The sequence below is a fragment of the Mytilus galloprovincialis genome, chromosome 11 (genome assembly GCF_965363235.1).
Source record: "Mytilus galloprovincialis chromosome 11, xbMytGall1.hap1.1, whole genome shotgun sequence".
NCBI lineage: Eukaryota > Metazoa > Mollusca > Bivalvia > Mytilida > Mytilidae > Mytilus > Mytilus galloprovincialis.
The window spans coordinates 82,306,343-82,327,666 of record NC_134848.1 but is presented as its reverse complement, the minus strand read 5'-3'; the positions used below and the strand labels follow the sequence as shown (position 1 = coordinate 82,327,666).

At 36.5% G+C, this 21,324-nt stretch overlaps 2 long non-coding RNA genes across 2 annotated transcripts; both read right to left on the bottom strand.

The window, feature by feature from the left end:
• Positions 1 to 201: 201 nt before the first annotated feature.
• LOC143052894 (uncharacterized) lies at positions 202 to 1,836 on the bottom strand. The gene is made up of 2 exons (XR_012971283.1): positions 1,649 to 1,836; positions 202 to 939 (listed from the first exon to the last, which is right to left on the bottom strand). It is a non-coding gene; the product is annotated as an uncharacterized LOC143052894 (long non-coding RNA).
• Positions 1,837 to 10,309: 8,473 nt separating this feature from the next.
• LOC143052893 (uncharacterized) lies at positions 10,310 to 19,907 on the bottom strand. The gene is made up of 2 exons (XR_012971282.1): positions 19,723 to 19,907; positions 10,310 to 12,558 (listed from the first exon to the last, which is right to left on the bottom strand). It is a non-coding gene; the product is annotated as an uncharacterized LOC143052893 (long non-coding RNA).
• Positions 19,908 to 21,324: the final 1,417 nt, after the last annotated feature.

Genomic DNA, 21,324 nt, shown 5'->3' with positions numbered 1-21,324 from the left:
CCAGTGGCAAATACTTCATGCATGTTCAGGACCAGCTGTAAGTTTATGACATGTATGGAACTCACCGGTGTAGTTTTCACGTGTTATAATAGATAAAAGAATAATTAATTTTTAAGATATCGAAACATAAAGGAGGCAAGGCGCATGGATTACCTGCACTTATCAGTTCTTTTCTCTTTTTTGTCTTAAAAAAAAAAAAAATCGATTTTTTTTTATATGTTTATATAATTTACGATAACTGTGGTGTATACGTGCTGTCAGACGAAAGATACATATGTGCCCTCTAAATATCTTTTTTTTACTATGGATTGTTTGCTTTCGTATTGACGTTTAACACACAACTTTAATTACTGACTGTGATGTATGTAGAAATTCAAACGTACTGGAGAATGAAGGATGCAAATCCAAGCTTTGAATTAAAATGGTCATTAAATTTGCCACACAAATAAAAGAACAAGTGTAAGTGTTGGAATGACATATACAATATATCAACATGTGCATTGTCGGAGAATTTAATTTTGATTTTACTTTGGTAACTGGACAAAATTGAAGAGAGGCAGCCCAATCTTTTCTCCTTTTTGTTACGAGTACAAATAGATTTTATTTGCTTTATAGACATCGAATAGAATTCAGGGCATAACATTACGGAATATGATCTTCAAAATATACAATTTAATACCAATAACATGTAACAAATACATTGTTTTTTTATATATATATATAAAAGTAATTTTTTTATCATCAGTGCAAGCAGTAGCGTTTGTTTGATTTTAAAACACGAATCGATATATACTATTTAAAATTACAATACGCAAGCTGAAACCGTACCAAGTGATTATTATTTTTGCACACGACATCTAGGCTGTCGTCCCACCTCTAACAGTAGACGGTTCTCTTGGTGGGGATATTGTGCATTCAACCGTGGATATGATAAAATATCTGTAATAAACAAAATTGTAATGTTTTGATTGTGTAATGTCTTAATTTTTAAGGTTACGCGGGTTCGGTATTAAGCGGGACAATTGGTATGAACACATTTCGATATACAAATGTACGTGTAAATTATATTGTAAGAAGCTTTCAAACGCAGTTATTTTCGAGGATATTTAAAGATACAAATAAAAAAATCCTTTTTATGTTTTTGAATTAGGCTTTTAATTTCCATTCCTAATTATATATCATTGTAGAACAAAATTTATTTTATACATTTAAAGTACATGTAATTCTTTATGCTAGCTAGTCCATGAATAAAATTGCATAAATCACAAAAACACATTCGGGAATAGCAAGAAAGTTTACCAAAAAAGTAGTGGGAACTTTACTGTTTTTTTTTTTTATCATATATATTTCTGATAGTTTTCCCGACCTATTCACCTATTTTCAAACTTGAAAAGGGACCTCTTTCAGCGGCACGAGCCTGGAACATGTACACATGACAGTTGTAAGTAACAGCTATATAAATATACAAGAGAAGATGTGGTATGATTGCGAATGAGACAACTGTCCACAAGAGACCAAAATTACACAGACATTAACAACTATATGTCACCGTACGGCCGTCAACAATGAGCAAAGCACAGACCGCATAGTCAGCTATAAAATGCATTTCAAAGCTACTATAATTAGAATAAAAGGTTAACGTACTTACAAAATATGTCATCTTAAAGAATGTGATTTCACAAATAAATTATTTTCAAATTCGCAGTCCAAGTCAACCTAAAATCGGTTACACACATTTTTAATGTTATAAATCCATTCCAACAATATCATTTTAAACACACACTAGCTTGCCTTTTCATTAATTTGAATAATACAAATTCAGCTAAATTTTGTTTATTCCCAGCAACAGAGAAATCTCCGCTCATCCCAGACGTTAATAATACTCATGCACTTCAATTTTGATAAACAATTAATTAATACGGATGACAACGCTTTAACATACGGTTACATTAGGGTTAAAAAAAATGTGAACTTGTTTTTAATTGAATTCAAAGATAGATTAAACGGTAGCTTTAGGCAGCAACCATTTGATTTTCTGTGGGTGGAAGGGTTGGGGGGGGGGCTATGTTTTTTTTGGAAAAAAAAGTTTGTTTCGAGTTTTGGAAAAAAAATAATTTGTTTTTGACCCTGAGAAAAAAATGTTTGTTTTACCCTCAGCTGACACTATATGTAATGCTAATATTGAAAGAAAAAAAAAATTTGTCGCCAAAAAAATGTTTGGAAAAAAAATCCCCCGTCCAAGAAAATCAAATGGTTGCTGCCTTAATAGTGAAATGAACTATTTTTTTGAAGACTCGCCTAAATGTATGTTGCATAGATGTATTTGACCCCAACAATTTTATTTAGATCATGCTGTAAATTATATTTATAAAACCATTTATTTGTAAATACCGCATAAATCAGTCTGTTCACTGTTTGAATATAGAAACTTGTCGATTTTATAATATTGAGAGATATCCGAGATTTTGTAATATGGTGTGATAAACAAGTAATTGAAGATGAATATCATTTTATTTTAGTATGTGAAAAGTATAATGAACGGCTTATTCTCATTTCGTCTTAGCTGTCAAAATATATATATATAATTAATCCCAGTTTGCCTTAGTACAAATTTTTAGGTACACAAGAATTAACTAAGGTGAAATGGGAGCTTCTGTAAACAATGTAATTAAGTTAAGTTTTGTTAGTATTGCAATGAGTTGATATTTGTTATTTTAACCCATTTTGATGTCAAATTCTACCATGAAATACTTTTTAAAGGAAAGATATTTTTTTTAATTTTTGGGGTCGCACTTTTTATAGTTACTCTTTTTTTTCTGAAAGTGTTTTTTTTTTTACTCATGTATTATATTTTGTAAATAAAGTCTTATTAGAGATTTATATTTTAATGAATAAATAAAGACAAATATCATACAAGTACAAGGCACTGATATACACATATGAATGTTCAATGTTCATTTAGTTTCCAAGTTAGAGGATGTAAGATGCTGCATCACCATACTGAATATTATTAGTTACACAGTGTGCTAGTGACCTAATACGGTATTTATGGGGTCAGTAAATTCCATATGGGGTGCCAGCCCTCTAAATGCTCATTTGTCCTTCTGTCTGGTGGTGGTTCCAAGTTGGTTGTGGGTATCTGCCATCTCTTCATATCACAATTATACGTTAACTTGGTGCAGGCATTAGTTTGTGGTGCGTTGGTTAAGTATTTGGTAAACGTGATTGCAGTTTTGTCTGATATAGTACTAATCTCCTGCTTTCGAATACCATGACTTATAATAGTGTGGTTTTGGTCTTTCACGCTGTCAGACCTTTTGTGTAGACACCTGTTTCTTATTGAAGACTAAACATGCGCTCTTGATTCATTTACGATTTTTTGTCGTTTGGTTGCTGTCAAATTGAAACATATCCCACATCTCCTATAGTATGTGTTCCGTTTGATTAAAAAAGGTAATTATAAAGAGATAGATTATTTAAATTCCAACGATCACAAATCTAATCTAAATCCGATTTCAATTATTTCGTAAAATACGTTTTTTGACAGACATTACCTTTATCTGATTATCATAATATTCCCAGTTTAAGGAAAAGAAAAGACATTTTTTCTATATATTTTTTTACAAAGTTGCTAATGGTTTAATTATGTCGTAATTTGCTAGGTCAGTGTCGGATTCCGGGCGACATAGCGTACACTTTCCTTTTAATTTTTAGCGTTATTAATATCGTAATTTTTGTATCCTTGCTATCCTTGCTAAATCTTCTACTGTATATCACAGCTAGTGAATAAGTCTAAATGTCCGTACAGTGTATAGTAAGATCTTTTTTCCACACATGGACATTTCATTAGTATAGAAAGTTCGCTATAGTGTTCCATCATGGTCTTAGTGCAGTTTCGAGAGCTTATAGTGCACCGAGGCGGCCTAGGTTATTTTTAGACGCACCGTAAAGTCCCAGTCACACCATTGCAACAACGTCCTGTTTTGATAAATTTGTTAAAATGCTGGGACCATGATACTAATAGTATAATATTTCCCTTTTAAATAGTAATTGTTATGAATGATAATATTTTATATGTATGCTGTCTTAGTTTTTAAATAGTTATTTGGTTAATATGGTGTCTCGTAAGTCATTTTTGGACAGGATATTTTTGTTTTATAGTGTATGTATATTCTGCACGAATAATTTTTATCGCTATCATTATAAAAAACTAGACTATGTGAACCGTACGAGATCGCACACAAGACAGCTGATTGGATAAATGGGATGAATTGTTACGCCTACATAAAACTGATATCCAATCGAATGCCAGCAGACACCTGTCAGTAAAAACAAATTGTAAGCGTGGATGGTTAGAGATTTATTTGTGTATTCGATATTTGAAAAATAAGTTAGATAGTCACTATTCGTTTTCCCTTTTTCAGCCGGATTTCAATAACTGTTTTTACACTTTCTTAATTAACAGAAAGGTATTTAAATAGAAGCGCACCACATGTAACAGAGATTTACAAGCATTTAATATAGCGACTTGTGTTTTCCGGAACGTCCTATTTTCAATTATTCACAGACTTTTGCAATAATATTAAACCTTTATTTTTTACCTTCAAAAACTGCTCAAACTTTTATTCTCAGACTAGACAGCATGAAAGACATAAACACTTTTATAAGTCAGTGTACACACGGTGTTTTCCAAACTTGGTAATTTCTTCGCCCAGGGATATGAATTTGACATTAAAAGTCCCTCAAAGCTTTACAATACCCGGTCGTGTCATTTCCGTATATTGTAGATGGAACGAGTGATATACATACACCAGACATACATATTCCCTTACAGGTAAATTTTACCTTTTTGGAGGACTCCTAAGTGGGGATGCGTTGCATGTGTGCTAATCTAAAAAAAAATCCAATCTTTTATTTTTCTAAACTGCGTTACATGCAAATGCGAAATAATTAGTGTTGTTTGTTCAGTCCAATTTATTTATAAATATTAATTTATTCTTTTGAATAAAAAAAACTACGCATGTAAACTTCAATGAATACAATAGTATTTAATACTAGTAGCCTAAATGTAAAACAATTGCAGCAAGATTTGAGGTTGAAGCGGCTCGATCAAAACGTGAATAGATGAGAAATTGTCATCATTCTTCTAATTAATTACAAAGTATTTTGTGAGAACAAATACTTATATTTTAGTGATGGTGATTCATTGTTGTTTGCCTCAGTCACCTCCAGTGGCAAATATTTCATTCGTGTTCATAACGATAACACAAGTTTGAAATATAATAGGAAGCACTTCAAATAGTCGTTCGACAATAAGATTAAAAGTAAACTTGAAATACCACTGAATAATGAGAGAAGATTTAATAAGGATAGAAATTTAGCCTTGCAACAGCTCGCTACAGTGGGACCACTAACATCATTGAGGAAGAGTTTTCAATTTGCAGAGAGCGATGGTCCTCTCAATCTACTCTGATATCGGCCATCTCTATTCATACGTGTAGATACCAACATCACATAACGGTATCTAATTTAGATAAGATCATGACTTTAAAATCGCATTAGTAACGGTGATAATTCTGTTAAACTGTATTGTTTATTATGCTCGAGTTTTTGGTATGACTATGCGACCTCTCTCCTGGTTGGTCTCGTGAGAATAAGTTCACCTCGACAGCGAGAGGACTTTAGTCCGAATCCCAAATGGGTCTAACAAAGAGTTTTTTTCTTTCTTTCGAACTGTTAGCTTGTGAACTTACACGTTAAAAATCCATCTCAGTGTCGGTCTAGTACAAAGCAGGCTTAATTTTCATATTATATTTCCATATTATAGTTTTGTCCTAAATCTACTGATTTATATCACACCTGCTATAATTTTCAACGATCGAAATAAAAAAAAAAATGGTACGTGAAATATTTCTACGGAACACTTGCATTTTTGTCTAAAAAAAATCACTGCTCCCGTATTATTTAGTCTTGTTGCGGTTTAGGCTTTTTATTCTGTATAGGTTTCTTTCTATAACAAAAATCTGTGTGTTGACTCTTAATGTTTTGATTGATATGTGTCGTTGGGTTGATGTCTTATTAATGTATACCTTTAAAATTGTTTTCAAAACCAAATGATTGATTGGGTATAGAAATATTCACATCTCCCGTTCGACAGTATATCTTTGCTAAAATTGGGTGCGGACGTTTGGTTGTTCGGTTGTATAAGCAGCCGCATTTGGTCGGAAAAAAAATAGTCTATGCATGGTGTAGTGAGAGTTTCGCGCTATCTATACGTTAAAAAAAATTGAATAAATCGTTGAAGGGATATACGAACTTTGATTGAAATTTCTAAAAAACGAAAAAGGTCACCTGAATCTCCAAGTAAGCCAGTCGCATGGTTGAATTTAACACTTTAGAAGAAACGAAACGGCCAAAATAAGTTTAGTCTTATTATAAAGTGTTGCCAACTTTTTCGTCCGTTTTTGCTTTTATGACAACTTTACCAGATATATATATATAAAGATTTGACAGTAATTGTTTCACCAAAACGAGCTCAACTACATGTCGTTGTTTTACGCTTCAACATAAATGCATATGTATGTATACAATGAAGACTGTTTTCTGTTCTACTGCCCTGGTCCTAGATTGGCTGTATACAATCTAACCCCTGACATGGACTACTTTATTAAATGTTTACAAACAAATAAATGCAAAGAGAAAGATTCGGAAAGAAATTCTAAAATTTACGCTAAAAAATAAAATACACAAAAATGGAAACAGTTTTAGACAATTATCATTTGAGAACTATATATAATTAGCATGCATCACTAAATGAAACTGATAAATTGATTGCTCCCTTAATGTCCAGTGGCAAATATATCACGCATATTCATGACGAGATGCGAAATGGATCGACCTGAAGCAAATGATTGATACATCACCAAGACAGTGAGTTCGCTGAGGTAAAACGTATGCCGTACTAGAATGCTGTATGGATTTTGCTCATTGTTAAAGGCCGTACAGTGACCTTTGAACGACTTTGACCCCCCCCCTTGCAGAGCTATAGAAAAACAGTACATTAAGGGGTGTTACACAGACTCTTTTTCGATGATACACAGACTCTTCTTAATTGTTACACGGACACTTTTTATGAATAGAATCACTCGTGCATGATCAGTGAGACTTTAATTTTCAATTAGATTTGAACTTTTTGGTTCACCGACTTATTTCCTGTCTTTTTATTGGATAAAATACTTACGTTAGCATCAATATCTATTTTCCGAAACATTTCCAGTAAAATACTATTCATATCAGTACACCAAGGGATTAGACATTTAACTTCAAGGGAGGGGGGGGGGAGAGGGTATGGTATAATAAATCAAATTGTCATCACTGTTGGGTTTCTCGTCTGAATATTTTACATTAACTGTGTCAGATGCCTCATTACAGGCTGAACCTTTTATAGGGTGCTCATTATAAAGTTTTAGTTTTTGGTCATTGTTGAAGGGTGTGCAGTGACCTATTATATAGTGACTAACAAGTAAATCACTTGGTCTACATGGTTTAAATGGTTGATAGTCGTCTCACCATATCTCCTTAGGCCAAAATAAAAATTGTTTGTTTCCCCTCCCCACACCCAGGTAAAATAAGCCCCCTGGGATGGGAAACAGACATTCTTTTAAATGTGGCCTTATTCATGATCTTTTTATTGAAATTCTGTAATAAGAAGATTTTACTAGTCTATAAGTATCACATAAACTTTACATTATCAATAATCCATTAAAATGAAGTCCAGTCAAAATAACCATGCCAGACAGATAGATGACAGAAAATTTCATGAATTTCATGAATTTTTGAATTTCACAGTTCTTCCATACCCCAAATTTATGGTTAAACGTTTATAGTAACCATAGAAACAGAGAAAAAGACTAAACATAAAAACCATGAAAATGGTGTCATTGTCAGATGAAATAAGCCATTCAAAAATGTCAAACATGTACAACTTACATTTATTCCATAATTATGCCAAAAGTAGTGATCCTATACATGTACAATGTAGCGTATAGCTTATGAGAAACATTGATGACCTTCGGCTATTGTCTGCTCTGAAGTTATGTTGTTGTCTTTTTTGGCACATTCCCCATTTCCAGTGTCAATTTTATTAGGAAGTATAAACTGAGAAACAAACCTAACCATGTTAACATTGTATCAAACTGAAATAACCTTAATCACTTAAATTATCCATGAAGGTCAAGGTCACATCAACCCAACCTGATAGACAAGTAGATCTTTCAAGATACTCATATACAATAAAATGTATCCAATTACATATATAAAATATACAGTATAAAAGAGCATTTCATTGATTAAGTAACAGTATATTTTACATGCAGTCATTGAACCATGAAAATGGGGTCAGGTGCAATGTACATATAATGGCAAACTGAAACATCATAACATATTAATTAGCTACTAGCATCTGAATACAAGACAAGAAACATCCAGCTCTTTTAGCTTTTAAAATGTAAAGCTCTATAAAATAGCTTACATCATCACCCCAAGACTGTAATACAAATTTCTTGTATACAACCAACTTTCATGACTTTTGTGTAAGGCGAGACAAAATAAAATGATACTTTGAAGTACATGTATTGTTTAATATGTTTGACTACTATTATAAAATGCCAGTTTCAGAATGAACAGTAATTTAGAAGATTATCAAAATACATGTAGATACATTCAGACTATTATAACTATACAGCAAGCTGTCATTCGACTCTAACCAACAACCATGCCAGGGCTGTAAAGCTTGTCTAGGTTGGTAAAAACTTCCATCATCATGCATATATATGACACTAACCAATAGTGATGGACCGTGACAGACCCTCATGGAAAGTAAAGGAGGTTTAACACTCCCTGGTGGTACATGTAGCCAACAATAGCAATGGCAGCATAGAAACTCTTATTATATCCAAATTCTTATTTCAAATGAATAATTATCCAAGGTGAATCAGATGATGTATGATCATGATGCTGCACTTTTAGTATAGACAATGATTGATATTCACTGAAACTAGAAATTTCCATTATTCCAATTTTCTATTCTTAATGATATAACTATCCAAGATAATCATGGAATTAAGATATGATGCACTACTAATATTCCTAGAAAACTTTAAATTCTCTTTATTTCAAATTGTTAATATTACTTATTTCAAATATATATATATATATATATATCAAAGGTATGCTCTGTCACCAAGTAATGTAGTACATTGTATTTCCTACATTTTTTCTATGAATTGTAAGTTTGCTATTTGTTCAATTCACAATTCTCTTTTTGTCCAATCAGACCATCCCATCAACTGTACATCATGACATAATGCTGTTAGCTCTATCAACGTTATTTCCAAACCAATAAGTAACACAAAATTATGAATGAATCCACCATTTCACAATTTATAGCTACAGGTACAAATGAGGTACCATATGAGAGTAACTTAGTGACACTATATATTTCCTATATATACATTGATATACATGATATATGCCGCTTCATAATCTGGCTGGGAATCATGCTCAAACCAATGTGATATCTTATCTACAAAAAAAATATACATTAAGAATAAAGTATTTATTATATATAAACTTGTATTTATCTACAAGAAAAACTAGCAATCATAATTTGCTTGACAACAAAGTTTAATGATGTAAAGAAATGAATTTATGACTTATACAATTTAATTGATAAGTCCCTTATGCATGTTATGAGAAGAAGAATAAAACCCTTTTTTGAGGTTCTATTTCTAAAACAAAATGTTCTCTCTTTCTACATCAATGTTTTCTTAGGTGTATACTTCATTGAAGGGTTACTGTCTAATAGAGGCTATAGCACTATACTTGTTGTGATCAATTTATAATACTTTTTATTTTAAAATAGAATTTGTTGAATATTACTACCAACGTGACATGGTGACAAAGCAAATAGTATTTATAAGATTCTTCTTCTTCTTCTTTATAATCCATCAACATACTGATGATAACGTGTCGGGCACTTATTTAACTATGCCGCGCATGCGTGGGATCTAATTTTTATTTAGTCATGACAGTCATGACAGTGAATAATATACAAAAGATAAAAATAAAAATTTCAACATAATTTCTTTTTCTTGTTATAACATATATTTAAGTTCTATAAAATTTAGAGCATAACAAATCATTTATAACAAAATAATGAATCATACCCAGTAAAATCTTAAATTTATTATCACAAAAGATGAAAAGTTGTTGTGATCCGAGCATATAATTAATAATATAAAACAATATATATGAAACTCACCAGGGTTTATTCAGGTGATACAACAATAATACATAAAATACAGTAATAATGGAAATAAGCAATATGTCAATACATGTGGTAAGGTGAAGAGTTCGGAATCATGTGTTCTGTGTACTACGTCACGGATACATGATAAGGCACATATAAAACATGGACTGGTTTCGTACTGTATATTAGTGTTCAGCACCACAATCGCCCCATCTCAGTAGAACCAGTCCAGGGGTAAATAAAACGACTAGAAATAACGCACTGTCTGTGAAAGTTATCCATATAGTAATTTCGGAATAAACGTGGTATCATCTTACACATACAGTTGCACAAAAGTTCATGAATAAATCCACATCATAAAAGTTCAATATTCCTTGAAACATGTTAGATACCAGTTAAATTTCATAATTCATAAAATACACAAAATAAAACAGAATAATATATGTTTTTCCTCTCTGGAAACATTACTCAATACAATAGGATATATAGTGGAAATACGCAAAGATAAACGGTCCTAGGAACAAAGTATTCATCTTTCTCTTCGGAAACATAACCCAAAGCGCTAAAACGGGTAGCTACTGTTCGACACTATTGTCTTTGCCTTGGAATCTGAAAGAATTTCAGAGCATTGTCATTAACAGTCCACATCAACACAGACAATGGTATGTTCCTCAATCGACTAACTTCCTTGGCAATCACTGGAAGATTCCATGGCTGGTTTACTGGGCACCATGGGAACGGTGATAAAAACGGCGAATCAGTCTCGAGCACAAGCTGGTGTGGCGGAATCCTAGGAATTACTTCTAGACCGGTATTGTCCCTAATGAATTTCCCAGATACACCGAAAATTATAGTTGGTAGTTGTTGCCAAGCAGTCATCTCCTCAATAGTCCCGTCAAAACAGTGGCGATAGAATTTCATGTCAGCTAGATCATGGTAAAGGATTATTTCTAAAGTACGTTTGGCGGCTGAACCGTCACCGCAATCTCTGCAATGAATTATGACGGGAAAATGTTTCCTCCTGGCTAAGAGCAGCATTTGTACAAAGGCCTCCTCCTGATTACGACGTGCCTCTTCCTTACACTTGCTAGGATTACGACAGGGACGACAAATACAAGTTGTGGTGTAATCAAGTCCTACTTCACCTATGGCTACACATAAATGGCTATCTGTCAGTGAGTCCAGTTGATCCATCTGCCTCTTTGATATGCCTTCTGCAGTAATATGTGGATGTATTCCAAAAGAGACATACACACTACGTGCAAAGCCAACGTCCGAAGCCCAGTTGTTCCATCTTGATGGGAAAACATAATTTGCAACTCCATAATAAAAATATTGAGAGCAGCCAGGTGCCACTACTGATTGTAAGTGTTGGAAGTTTCTTAGTCTCATCCTTCTTAGTATTTGGTCTAGATGGAAATGGCTATCCACGAATGCAAGTTGATCCTCTGACTGTGAAATTGGTTCAGCTATGTTAGCACCTTCATATGTCAAGCGTTGTTTCTGTACTAAAAATCTTTCTTGTTTCACTGAACCGACTCGGGACAGGAGAACTGCTATCAGTTCCCAGTTGAATATACAAATGAGATGGTTTGGTGGGTTGCAATTATAAGTTGGCACTGATGAAGGGCAGTAATTATCGGCCCAAAAGGTCAAAAGTTGAAGCTCTTGCGATGAAAATTGGTTTTTGACGAACGTGTAAAGTTCTCTCTGTAGAATATAGTCTAAGAGATCGTCAAGAGTGGAACATTCTAACCATGACCTTATTTGATGAAGTGACCCCAACATAAGCTGGCACCACAGATGCATATGCTCTTCGTCAAATACGGTACTTTCTACCCCATGTTCCATAGTATGTCGCTGCGCCAAAGAACCGGCTTGTGCCTCTTGAACTTCACAGCTCCAACATGCCGTGTGTGGTTCCCAATACCAAGGCAAATGTGTCTTCAAGACATGCCGTCTCATCTTACCATGTGTAATTAATCCACAAACAAAACATTGATGTGACCGACTCTTAAAAGGTGCGGGACCTAGGGCCCCTGCAGACCTCTGATTATGTACATACTGTTTGTAGATTCCTTCGTCCTGCACTTGACGGTTATCAGATGGTTCGTCGGTGGTGTCTTCATACCCAACTTCATCAATAACCATCATATCAGAAAGCTCTGTTGCTTTAGAAGAACTGTCATCACCAATCGACTCTCCATGAGCACTTAGTGAAAGAACGTCATCCTCCATATTTCAGGTCACTGCAAGACACAAAAAGATAACGTAAGTATATACAATCCATTATTATATACAAAATTTACAGTACGTAGCTACTGGAACTACTGGAAATCTGTGTACCGAGCCGGAGGCTTAACTGTTCGCCCCCGCCTGGTACATGGATAGTCATGACTGGTTGTCGGAGACCTGGTCCCCTGAACCTCTGAAATGAGAAAATCATCATTAGTAGACGAGGCTAATAGCCCCTGTGGTTCCTCATCGTCCAAATTCTCCTGATCAATAAATAGCTGCTGGAAATCATCATTCAGAGAAACGTCACTAACCAAATCAAGGTTCTGTAACAGCTGTCCACCGCAATAAAGCAGGTTGTTGTCAGACGCTGTTTGTGTGTCTTCATCTGTACTCTCGTCAGCTTGCACAAAACTTGTATCATTGAACATGTTGTGTCTCAATCGGCGCAACCACAGTGGTATCTCTCTGTCATTACATTTCTTCAAACGGTCATGGTGAATTACAGACTCTCCCTTTCGATCTTTTATTGTGTAAAGCGGAAAGTGATCTGAAACGACTAAATAGGGTCCTATCCATGGAGATCGAAGTTTCTTACTGTGTCCTATCTTAGTTGATGAATCAATCTTGTACACCAAATCTCCATTATGATATTGATTTTGTGCAAGTCGCAGATCATAATCTCTCTTCTGTCGATGTTGAGATGTCCGAAGGTTTTCACGAGCAAGTTTATGCACCTCATTTAATGATGTTGCCAGATGCGCTACCCAGGAATCGGGGTCAAATTTACCAACGGCACAAGGAACAGTCCCAAGCAATAACTGTATAGGCTGAATTGTTTCTCTTCCTAACATGAGACGATTGGGTGTATAACCGGTTTGTCGGTTTACCATTGAGTGTAATGCCATCGTTAGTAATGGCAAATCAACGTCCCACAACTTGTTTTTCTTCTGAATATAGCAACGAATCATTTGCAACACAACTGTGTTATATCTCTCGACCTGCCCATTTGATGAAGGATGATAAGGAGTCGTCCTAGTTTTAGCAATTTCCAGAATTTCACAGAGTGCCTTAAACAAATTGCCATCAAAGTTACGGCCCTGGTCAGTGTGGACCTCTAAAGGACATCCAAAGGTGACTATAAAATGCACCACAAATTGTTGGGCTATGAGAAGTGCCGATTGCTCAGGTAAAGCGGCCATCTCTATCCATTTCGAGAACTGATCAATCATCATGAGTACGTAACGATTCCCACTTTCACTGGTATTAAAAGGTCCTAAGATATCTAGGTGAATACGTTCCATAGGACAGCCAGCATGAAACTTACTTAATGCAGCTCGGGGGTTAATGTGTGCCTTTTTATTCTGGTTACAAATATGGCATGACTTAACATAGTCAATACAGTCTGAATGAAGGTGATACCAGAGGAACGACTGCTTCACACGGTCCAGGGTTTTCTGTTGTCCAAGGTGTCCAGCCACTTTTGAATCATGACAATGCAGAAGAACATCAGATTTTAAACTACTGGGTACGACCAAGCATGCTTTCCGTTCCGATTGGTTAATCCATTTGTAGTAAAGAACACCGTCAATTACTTTTAAGCAGGAACCGAGTAACCTTAAAGCTCGGGTAGCTGGGCTCTGTAATCTCAGCTCAGCATCACTAGGGTCGTACTGACTTTCTATCCACTCTATGAGGGGGAAAAGGTCTGGATCCTGTAGCTGCAACTGTCTTAGTTGTTGTGGACTATAACTCTGCATCCAGTTAATGTGGATAGTATCTTCCTCAGTATTAGGTTGAGTCATATCATGATCTATTGAGTCCGCTGAATTAAAAGATGAGGCTTGGAGCCCCTGAATTGATGAGGTGACGGACTCATCTGACTGATTATTAGGATTTTCCTCTACACTTACTATCTTGACTTCAAGTGGACTAACTTGTCTCTTTGCTAATGGTATGACATCATCAACATCGTTCAGAAACCGACTCCACTGGGTATGAGCCCTTTGACAATACTGGCAACCTTTACATGTCAAGTTTTCTACGTCAGCACCTGCGTTATAGCAGTCGCAATCTTCAAGACAATCAGGTATTCTACTTAGGCCATCAGCATTAAGGTGCTTCTTCCCGGGGCGATGTACAATCTCCATGTCGAATTGGGCAAGCTCCTCTAACCACCTTGCCAGTTGGCCTTCGATGTGCTTGAACCTCATCAACCAAACAAGACTATTGTGGTCTGTTCTTAATACAAAACGTCGTCCAAGCAAATAATGCCTAAAGTGTCGGCAAAACTTAACCACTGCTAAAAGTTCTTTGCGGGTTGTGCAATACTTCCTCTGTGGTTTCATCAGAACATGACTTGCATAGCAAATGACTTTTTCCTGACCATCTTGTAGCTGAGAAAGTACGGCACCAATAGCAATGTCTGAAGCATCAGTGTCCAGGATAAACAAATCTTGTGTATTTGGGTAAGCTAGACAAGGTGGCAATGTCAATAATTCCTTTATATTCAAGAATGCATGCTCATGACAATCTTCCCATACTGGCTGACCTTTCTGGTGTGCTAGCTCGTAAAGACATGCAGTAACACCTGCAAAATCGAGAACATGGTCTCTATGATAATTCACAAATCCAAGAAAGGACATTAATTCTTTTTTGGTTGTGGGCACTGGCCAATTTTGTACCGCTTCAGATTTTGTTGGAGCTATTTTTATTCCTTCTGCACTGACAAGCTTGCCTAAAAACTGTACTTCTTCCTTGAAAAGCTGACATTTCTTAGGTTTCAACTTCAGGGAATATTTCCGGAACCTTAAGAGTGCTTCTCTAAGACTCTGAATACAATGGTCGAAACTCTTGCCTAATATCACCACATCATCCAGATAAACTAAAACTTGATTCCAGGTAAGTCCCCGAAGTACTAACTGCATCGCTCGTTGGAAGGTAGCAGGAGCATTACAAAGTCCCATTCCCATTCGTGTATGTTCGAATAATCCATAGCGTGTTATAAAGGCTGTTTTCTTCTGGTCTGACTCCTCTAGTTCTATTTGATAATATCCGCTGGCAAGGTCCAGCGTGCAAAAGGTTGTTGCGCCTTGCAAAGAATCCAAACAATCTTCAATGATGGGTAATGGAAAACAATCTTTCACGGTCCTATCATTCAAGGCTCTATAGTCGACACACCATCTAACAGATCCGTCGCGTTTTCTTACAAGTACAGGTGCCGAAGACCATTCCGATGTAGAGGGCTGTATTACACCTGCAGCCAACAACTTAGTCAGATATTCCTGTTCCACATCCTGGAATCCCAGTGGTGTTCGCCGCATTCTATGTTTTACTGGTGGTGAATCTTTTGTGTCAATTCTATGTTTGACCGCAGTTAAACACCCAAGATCTAAATCGTGTTTTGAAAAAACGTCTTCAAATTCAATCAACAATGACCGTAATGTAGATATCTGATCATCTTTCAAATTTGTGATTGAACGATCGTATAAATCCTGCAGATGGTCAGGTAACGGTTTATCTTTCTGATCAAAAAAGTTCCCTGGTGGAAGATGCACTTGCTTTATGCTATAGGTATCCTTGGTGGACAAGTTGTCATCTAGAATTTCATCTACTGGTTCAGCGTAGCCCAAACATGATCCTTTCTTTATCTTGACGTGAAGTCCAGTATCGTTGACGATGTTTAATATGCATTTTGGTCCAGTCCCCATGACGTTGGATATCAAGACAGGCAAACTGTTACGTTTTGGGACGATCATATAGTGGTTCTCGGGTGGCGATTTAACTTCCACTGTTATGAGCATACTTGAATTTGGAGGGACTTTAACAGATCGGGACAATAGTACTTCTGATAAAGACTGATTGTTCCCACCGACTAGTTGTGCGGGTATGGATTCTCCATTTAAAACAACAGACATGTGCACCAAGTCCAGCACAGCGCTGCATGCATTCAGGAAATCTAGTCCAAGTATGATGGTATCTGTCATGTCTATGACACACACGTCCCAATACATAGTAGTATGTCCTATAGAAATAGCGGTGTTTTTTATGAGTTTACCAATAACTGGTTGAGGTCCTATTCCTTTTAAAACTACAGATTCACAGTTTTCTTGAATATGTGAAATCAGAGAACTGCTAACTAAAGTAATCATAGCAGCAGTGTCAATGGTAGCCTTGACTGGGGTGGAATTTACAGCTGCAGGTATAACTAGACTTCTACCAACAGTTCTTCTAACAACCAGCTCATTAAGGCTCTCTTCTTCGTGGGTCAGACGGGAGCCTAGAGGCCTGACCCTGTCCGGTTTAAAGTCTGATCTTTTGATGAGTTCGAGGACGAGGTCCTCTGAAAAGACGGTGATACTGCCCTTCTAAATGGCATGTTGTCTTGTTCTTTACTTGACCTTGGACCTCTATGTGGTGATGGGGAGCGCGAATTCTGTGGACTTCGGAACTTAGATTGTGACCTAGGTGGGGTTGGTGATCGGGCATAATTGCTTTGAGGGCGCCTGGAGGGCGAGTTGTAATAGTCTCGGTGCCTCTCGGGAGATGATGATTGATTACCTCTTCCATCTTTCAATAATTTGCCAACTAGAGACACTAAGTCTTTAATATCAGTCTGTAATGAGTTATCTACCTTTTCAATCACCTGACCATGTTGCAAGACCGTGGGCCTTTGCGGGGAATGATCAGAATCATTAATATCAGAAAATGTTACTTGCCGTTGAGAATATGACTGAGGTCGGCCTGAGTAAGATTTCCTAGCTCCATAAATGGCTTTTTGGTTAGCTAATGAAGACTTAATCCATTTCAAAGCTTCATTTATAGTCCTTGGATTTTTCTCTATCACGATCCGTGCTGCCTCCTTCTCCTGACATCCACGGAGGAACGCCTCAGTACCTATTTGATCTATTATGTCATTGTTACTTCGGTAATACCCATCCATTGTCAAGAAATGAACTCTTTCTGCGTATTCTTCTACGGTCTCTCCGTCCAGCTGTCTGATGTACTGTAGCTGTCTTCTTGCTGCAGAGGCTTCCTCCTTCTTACTAAATCGCCTTTTCATATATTTCCGCAAGTCGTCATATCTTGATATATGCGATCGTCTGGCATATTCTAGTGCAACTTCAGACAAACAATCAAGAAAACGGCACGTTTTCTTTGCGTCATCCCAGTTACGGCGATTTGCAGTTCTTTCGAACTGATACACAAAAGCTTCCCAAGATAAATTACCAGAACCAGTAAAGACTGGCATCTTCGGCAGTTGCGGACTCTTGCTTCGCTCTCTAGTATGGGACTCCTTCCAACGGGATGATTCTCTGTCTATCGATTCATCACTTGATGAAGAGGATTCCCTCTGGCAGCGCTTCCTGCCCCTGCCTCTGTGCCTTTCGTGTGAAGCTTCACTTTTGGTCTGATCAGAAGCATTCACAGACTGTACATGGGAAGGCATAACTACTGGAGTATTCCAATGTACTGGGATTGAAGGGATGTTTGTAGTGTCTTTATTTGATCCTGGATGGAAAACTGCAGTAGACGGTACAGTCGATCCATTATTTTGTTGTACTCCTGGCGGTGGAACACTGTAAGACCAAAATGGTGGCTTGTTATGTATTGCAGAACCTTGAACTATGATTGGGTTACAAAATGACGATGGGGCCAAAGTCCCCTGTCCAGTTTAACCCTGCGATACATTGTTAAGTATTTCATGAGTTGAAGTATTCGAAGTGGAGACCAAAGGCCCCTGTCCATCTTTAGACTGATTGTCCAATTGTCCATGCTGAATGAAGCTTGGTTCAGACTTCACTTCCAAAGTTGACTGAACGGGCACCATGTTAGAAGTAACAAAAGGGGGAGCCGAGGGCCCCTGTTCAACATGGATTTCAGTGTTGGGTTTCACATGGTGTTGGTAAGCCGCTTCAGTTGCAGTACTTACTTTAAGAGTGGACGCTGCAGATGCATACATATCGTCCTGTAGATTTGTGTTGGTAGTGAATGACTCACCTAAACTAGAAAGTCCAGTTGGTTTACTAATTGGTGACACCTTGGAAAAGTCTGGATATGTTGCTGAACTAGCTGGGGTACTAAATGTTTTGGGTTTAGTTCCTAATTTTTCCTCAGCCTGGTGGTTTTTCTGAGCTATCAAAGTATCAACTGTCGCGCCAAAACCACCAAATTTCTTCTCTGATTGTTCAACCTGTTCATAATGATCGTCCTGCAATAATGGCAGAGGATTTTTAAACTGAATAGTTGACCCCATTAATTGAGTTTGCTCCATTTTAGTCATGCGAGCACATAAATCATCAAACTTCTCCGTCATGTTGTCAATTTGGGAGGCTTTCTTGTCTACCTCATGGAGTCCTGATATAACATGAGAGAGTTCCTCCCTATTTTCTGTTAGTTTCTGGTACAAGAATAACATGCCAGGTTCAATGAAGTATTTCTTTAAAGTTGATTTTGGCAAACCAGTAATGCCAGACACTGCATTAAGGTCTATGAAATGTGAGGCATCTCTAACCTCAAGTATATGTATGGCCATTTCATTGTCTATCCCCTCAACTGATTGAAGTTGATCCAAGGTGGCATCCATTAGTGTAATAAGTTTTGACATTTTAAAATTTTTGTTAAATTGTATGGTCTATGGCTGTATTTGTCATCAACCACGATGCCTGTACTGTATTTGTGCACGAAACGGTGTTTGTTATTAACCACGATGCCTGTACTGTAGTTGTGCACGAAAGGGTGTAAGTCGTCAACCACGTTGCCTGTACTGTAGTTGTGCACGAACGGTGTTTGTAGTAAACAACGATGTCTGTACTGTAGTTTTGTCAAAGCATGCGCAGAAATCCAACTTCCGTCCTGCTCAATTTGGACAAGATACAGCTAATGGCTATTCAAAATGGCGACTCACTAAAACGAGAAACTAGCCAAGCATTAAATTTTAACAGTGAATATAATGTGTAGTATTGCCTAAAAAGGTAATAAAACTTTCCAAAATTGATGGAGGTTTTAATTTAAAATATAGCGGAGGCTATATAACTTGCAGTAATTGAAAGCAAATGGTGTGAAACGTACCGTGCTGAGCGGTAGTTTCAAAATAAACAGATTCGAGCTGTCGACGACGCCAATGTTGTGATCCGAGCATATAATTAATAATATAAAACAATATATATGAAACTCACCAGGGTTTATTCAGGTGATACAACAATAATACATAAAATACAGTAATAATGGAAATAAGCAATATGTCAATACATGTGGTAAGGTGAAGAGTTCGGAATCATGTGTTCTGTGTACTACGTCACGGATACATGATAAGGCACATATAAAACATGGACTGGTTTCGTACTGTATATTAGTGTTCAGCACCACAAAGTGTTAAAAATTGTTGTTAAGGACGCAATGCCGTCTCATCATTTTGAATCAGGCATGTCAGGGCACAATATCAATATCAGGGGCGGATCCAGGATTTTGGAAAGGGGGGCGTTTTTATTTTAATTTGCCGAGCGGAGCGAGGCGAAATATTTTTGGGGACTTTTTTTGGCTAAAAAACATGAAATAAGTGTAATATGCACTTTTAAAAGGATTCCTGGCGTGGTGCATGTATATTTTGTAGTTCCTGAAAGGTTTAAGGGTTGGACATTTTCGATGCTGTCACGTGATTCTCCCTATTAATTGTCTCTCATAAAATGATAGTACGGATTTCAAGCTATTTACTGATAAATTTGATGAGGGACTTTTCAGTAAAAAAAGACATGGAAAATTCTCGCTGGTTTGCTGTAAGTTAAGTTATCATAACCTCACAGATTTCTTGTTGTAAACAAGATATAAGTCGGGCTATTCGATAAAATTTACAATACGACGGACACGAGCTAAACAAGACAAACAAGCAATATTTATCCAAATGTTTGGTTGATATGTTTCACCCAACAAAATTAAGGGATGTGAGGGATTCCAAATCAACCTAAAGCTACGAATGAGTCTGAAATCATCGGACAACGAATATACGAATGACGGGCGAAAAATGTAGACATTAAGGCTACTTCCAGCAGCAGGTTGTAGTCTGGTCTTGAAAAAAGTATTGAATATATCAGTTCGACGAAACAGACATTCCGGTCAGACATGGCAAACCCCGGCCCAAAAAAATACGCCCGTTTGTATCTATCATGTTCATTTAATGCTTAATAGTTCTGTTGGATATTCGTTTCTAATAGCAAAAAAAATGGACAAGATTATTGTTTTCAATCCAGATACGGCCAGAATTTTTGTTTAATGCAAAAATTAGAGTCAATTTTTTATCTCTCAAATATCTCAGACTGCCTCATCAAATCAAATGGTTCGTACCTTAGAATTTAAATCTATCTAGAGACTATACTGACTGGGGATCATTATTCAGCTGTTATTTTAAAATAGGATGCCGATCATGGGGCGTTACGAGTTAAACATGTTTTCGCAGGTAAATATAATTGCTGAGGAACTTTTTTCATGAGAGTGTACTAATATAACTAGTATTACTGTTTTGTGGACTAATGAAATAGAAGTCAATATGTTCTTGCTCAATCATGTGTCGCCTTGAAGGTTTTAAGATTGTCATGCTCAGCCTAAGCAATTTGTGACAGTAATTTCAATTTTAAAATGACTGAGTGACGTTTTTTTCGACGCACTGGTCAAGTCCACCATAGTGAATCACATGACTTTCGGTTAGTATTCACCAGAGAAAAAAAAATCTTTATAAGTAAAGTATTGTCACATAAAATAAATACACGGGAAATAGCAAAGTTCAC